This window comes from Panthera leo, chromosome C1 (genome assembly GCF_018350215.1).
Source record: "Panthera leo isolate Ple1 chromosome C1, P.leo_Ple1_pat1.1, whole genome shotgun sequence".
NCBI classification, from domain to species: domain Eukaryota; kingdom Metazoa; phylum Chordata; class Mammalia; order Carnivora; family Felidae; genus Panthera; species Panthera leo.
Window position 1 is genome coordinate 152,648,495 of NC_056686.1, and position 6,000 is coordinate 152,654,494.

Sequence of the window (6,000 nt, forward strand, 5' to 3'; positions counted from 1 at the left end):
CTCCTCAGTTATCCAGAATGGTGTTGGCTGGGAAAGTTTTATTTTAAAAATACATGTGTTTGATTTGAGAAATTACACTCTATGTGGATGGTCAGCTTCCAAAGAATTAGAATACCTGAGCCTGAACTCTCCTGGTAACCCTACCTGGCTATCCTTGTAATGTGGAGCTTTAGTAGGAAGGAAATTTGGACAAGAGACCTGACGACTTTGCGATGCATTAACTACTAAAAGCAAAACCAAACAAAAAAAGCCGAATTCACCTACTGATGGGGGGGGAGGGGCGGGCAGAAGAATTTTCACTGTTGACGGAGGAGAGACGTCATTATGGGGCACTGCGGGTGCTGTGTTGTGGTCCTCTGTGGTTTGGACCAAGCTGCCAATGTCTGGATTAGAATCTGTGACACAGAAATGCAGCAGCAGCCGGGCCTCCCTGGGATGCCCCTTCGCAGGCTCCTCAATATCTCCTTCATGGGATCCAACAGTTCATTACGACTTTGTAGACTTTGCCTTTGTGGATCAGTCGATGAATCCTCCTGCCCTTCCCCACCAGGCTGCAATAACGTGCTGGCAGAGGCTTTTTTTGTTGCTTGCCTCTTGAATCCACAGCTCTTCTGAAGTTAGTATCCCGCCTGTGGTAGGCCCTCACAAAATAGTCATAGGACAAATTTTTAATACATTTTGGATTTTTAAACATAAATTCTCCTGGAGCCAGCAGAGGTTCACTGATCCTTTGATAAAGACGTTTTTCAGGTAGCGTTCCTTTTAGTCATAGGAATAGTGTATTTAAATATTAATACTTTTCATAGGACTATTGGCTTTATCTGTGGGACTGATTTCTCATTGTCCTACTGTCTTAAACTAAAGAAGGCAAGTGGTCCCCTGTTATGGAGGACGAGAGAGAAGGACAAAGATTCCCGATTAGCAAAATTAATATCCCAGATAAACAGGGAATTAAAAGCCAGATATGTAATCGGGTTCTTAAAATATTCTGTTACCTGTTCAACCACGAAGTATGACTCCCTCCGTTACTAATAGAGTTCATCCATTAGCTCAACAATTATATTAATGGAAGCTCTATTTAAATCACATGAATGCCTGATGACTTATTTTTAAATTTACATGTATTTAAAAAGTAAATATACAGTATAGAAATGCATCTGCATGCAATTAATAAACAGCACTTAAAATTTTTATTTTCTTTTTTCATGTTAGAACATATAACATTTTTCCTATAAGAAATAAAAGCAACTCATCAGAAAATATCAAGGTTTATTTGTTAAACAAAGCACTCAGATACTAAAAAACTGAATACTTCATAAAGAAAATAGGTTGCTCTCTCCTAAAATTGCCTCTAATGTTAGCTGAATATTAATAAAATCCATAAACCATTAGTACATTATAGCTGCTTTGTTCTGAATTACATAGACCTTTTATGTTTATTCCTCAGTGAAAATGCATAAAAAAATGAAATCCACTCTAATTGTACTCTCTGAAGATAGCCGGTAAAATCATTTCTAGCAGCTATAAATCAATTGTAGTATTAAAATGACCTGCCAGGTGCATCTTCTGGGTATCAGACTAATTAAGGGAATGTATTAATTGCAACTATTCATCAACACCACCAACGTTGTTAGGTAACCCTTACAATGAATCTTTTTTTACCATATTATCTAGCAATAAAACCGCAGTTTTATAAAATGTGAAGAAAAAGAGAGAGGGAGAAAGCTGGGAAAGTGGCTTGTGCTTCTGTTCCTACATTTCAAAAAGGTCTTACAGAGTTGCAAGGGGGCAAGAATAAAATCTTTTCCTACATAAAATCTTTAACTCACTTTCCTGCTTGGTTTCAACAGTGTTTTGTTTTGTTTTGTTTTGTTTTGTTTTGTTTTATTTTATTATGTTTTATTTTGTAAAACACCTCTAATATGTCCTCATAAGTCAATTCTGAATTTTAAAACCCAGTTATTTTGCTGCCTTTATTTTAGCATATTATGGATATACATGTATACATGTGTGTATGTGTATATGTATCCATTTGCACATACACATATGTACGTATATAAAACAGCATTGCATGGTTATGTGTGCATGTGTGTATGTGTGTATGTTTATTATATACATGTATATATGTATACATATATATGTATGTGTATGTAATATATATACGCATATATACATATATACACACACACATACATATTTATATCCTTTCCCAGATGGAAGTCAATTAATCTATAATGGTAATTAGTATCAAAAGAATGTTAGAAAAACGTAGACTTTGATCTTAAGTAGTAAACTGAGTAGCCTTTTGAAATTACTTTCAAATGACTGCCATATCAGTATTACATTTTCTATTCCTCCAAGGAGAGAAGAAATGGAAAATCTAGAAAATTGTTACAAAACAGGAAGTATTTTTTCTTTCTTAACGAGCCAAATCTTAGAAGGTGTTAAATGGCTCACTAGTTCTAAGACATACATTAGTTCATTTTGTCATTATGGTAACATTTTTTGAGTTTGGCTTTCTTTAGTACTCTAAATAATACAAGTGACAAAATGACAAATTCCAAATAGAAGAGACTGCTATTTTCTGCTCTTCGGTGTAAATCACTTGGAGACTCTGAATTGACTGTGAATATCCCCGAAGAAACAGTTCTTAGAAGCTTGTTCCAAGTTTCCAAAAATTTGGTTCCTTTCAGATCAGGTCTTGCCAACCTGCTCCTTCTTTGGAGTTTCTCTGCAAGAAATACGTTCCATGTTTCGAGTACTCTGAGTCCACAGGATCCAGAGTGGAAGGAGTCCTAAGGTGACCCTGCATTACACTAGCACGTGTGATCCTGGTCTAGTTCAAACAGAGAAAGACTAAGTCACCGGAAGCAATTCTGTCAACAGCACTAAGAGGAGTGTCACTAATGTCCACTGCTCCAACACAAGTTGCTTATTAGTATTTGGCCATGACCAAGTGGCCTGAGGTAATGTTGGCATCTAAAGCTCATGCTGAGGAAGAGGGATTCTCCTCCTGCCTGGTTGGAATTGGAAGGTGGGACTAGAAATTTGTTTAACAATTGCCCTAAGTCTAAGAAGCTTCTACTACATCCCCCAAAATGAGCACCCTGGAGATTAAAACAAAAACAAAAACAAAAACAAAAACTGACAGCCGCTGTTTCCAACTTTTGCTTAGATGAGTAAACTCTTCAATCCATTCATGGGGAGGAATCATCCCAAGCCTCATATCAGTGATTAGAGTCTAAGTTCACTCTTGCTCTCCGTTTCTCAAGGAGCTGAGATAGAAGAATGGCAGGAAAACAAAACAAAACAAAACTGAAGGCTAATGGGGCAAAGTGCCCCCACATAAGAGCAACTCAAGCCAGAAGGCCCAACAACCATCAAAAAGCCCCAGGACAGGAAGGCAATCATTTAAGCAGCTCTGCCTTCTAGAAGCAGTACTGGGTATCTGAGTCTTCAGGACCAGCTCATAAAGAGATAGTCATCTGGAGTCTAGAAGGGAGAGGGCAGAACACCAATGTGCATTTGCCAAAGGAAATGCTCAGACTTCTGTAGTTCTCTAGTGATGGACATGAGGAGAACTGAGGAGCAGTAAATCCCCTGCCCATGAACACCTGAGATGTTTCTTTTGGTTTGAACTCTCAAAGTTAGGTCTGGAGAAAGAAATGTAAAATTTTAATGCTAGTACCATTTTTGATGAATCACTACGTTAGGTGCCATGCTGAGCCCTTTGCAAACATAATCTATTTTACTCTCACTTCACCTCTCACCATCTTAAACGAAGGAGCTGAGAGTCAGTGAAGATGAATCACTGCCCCGAATCCCATAATTAGTTGCCAAACAGAGTTTGAATCTAGTTCTGTTTGATGATAAACCCATGTTCTTAATCAGTAAGCTATACTATCCCTACTTATCTTCATGGAATTTGGAAGCATCTCAATGTACAAGTCAAAAACATGAATTTCCCCGGATTCTCTTCGCCACTCTGATTTCTGTTACTCATCCAGGCCCATCAAATACCGTCCATTTGGCTTATGTCTTCCAAATTTCCTATATACTCCTGGGAATACACTTTTGATCTGAACCATTTTAAATTTTGATCTCTGTCATTAAGGCAGGACTGGCAAGACTGACGCTCCCTTATGTGAAAGTTAAAATCTATTGTGCATACCATACTCCTTCACTGAAAAAAATAAATGTAGATTTTCAGATCTTTGTTTACTCACCTGGGTTTTCACTGCATGTTATTTCAGGAAGGTTTTTTTTTTTTTTTTCCCCTTCCAAGTAACAGGGGATTTAAAAAAAAAAGATGTATTAATAATTATGACATGTAACACCTAGGAAAACCAGAACATTTGCACAACACAGAAAAGCAAATGTGACATGCTTTTCTTTATTCAAAAGTCAGAATAGAACATACCAGAGAAGTGCATATCAGACCACAGCTATGAAATCTATACTGTCAGGACTATAATGACAATAACCATGACTGTGGTGACAGACTGAAGAGAAATTATTTTCCATGCAATTTAAACAACTCTCCCATTTTCAAATATTCTTACTTAAAACGGCAAAGAAGTGTGTTATTTTGCAGATTTTACCTACAAAAAGAGTCAGCTCACTTTCTGATACTAATCAAGGAGAGTAGAACAGGGCATAATCCCAAAATCACTATGGGCTCTGAAATAAGTGTATTCAGATTTTTTTTCTTTTTTTGAACCAGGGATGCTGTATGAAACTCTTTTTATTTTTATCTCCCTGTTCTTGACAAGCCCAAAAAGGAGATTTATCCATTATATCTTTGTGGTTTGTGAGCACTGTACAAAATGAAATAGATCTAATTCAGAAAATGCTTATATGCTATTCAATTTTCCCAGTCAGTTCCATTGGTTGATACCTTCTTGAAATTCTCTCCATGCTAGGATAATTAACTCCCACTCAAGCTGACATTTTGTATGGCTCTTCATCTTTCTGTGTATATATCAAAGGCACGATTATCTCTGACAACATTCAAGCCTGTAAATATAATCTCGTATTTGCCATGTCTCTTCTTTTACCTTTGACACAGAGTCCATCATCCATTAATTCTTCCAAATCCATCCATGGCCAGACCCTATCCTTTGCCTGTATAATATAAAACATCATTTTTCAGATATTTCTGCTTCCCCACTCTCTATCCTATAGGTAGAGGAATTTTTTTTGTGTTTTTTTTTTTTTGTTTTGTTTTTTTGGGGGGTCAAGGATTTTGATTGTGTCAGTTCACTACTCTGGTCAGCTCCTGAGCTATACATCCTCTGAAATTCAAACTGCAGTTTGAAAAGAAAGTGTAGTTTTAAGCAGTATCCTTCAGAAAAGACTTTTACAGTCTTCTCATGAAAGTTGGCTTCTTCTTGCTCATTGCTACCACTGTACCTTGTACACATCTCTATTTTATAACACTGTCCATGCTGAAGAAATACTGATTCATTATTTGATGCCCCATCAAACTGTGAGCTTCTTGAATGCAGAAATCATTGTTTATATAACATATAAATCCAGTATCTCGTATTTTGACTGGCATAGAGTAGCAGTCATTAAATGCTTTCTTGAATAGATAAATAAATACATAATTGCCATTACTCTGCCACACATACACCACTCCCTCTCTCAAGTCAATCCATCCTGCTCACTTGGTGTTGTAGGTAATTGTTGAATCACTAAATTCTACACCGGAAACTAATATGCTGTATGTTAGCAAACTGGAATTTGAATAAAAACTTGAAGATGGGGCGCCTGGGTGACTCAGTTCATTAAGTGGCCGACTCTTGATTTTAGCTTAGGTCATGATTTCATGGTTCATGACTCTGAGCCCCGCATCGGGCTCTGTACTGACTGCTCAGAACCTGCTTGGGATTCCCTATCCCATTCTCTCCCTGTTTATGTACACACTTTATCTCTCTCTCTCTCTCTCTCTCTCTCGCAAAACAAACAAATAAAAACTGAAGACAAAAAAGGTCCTCC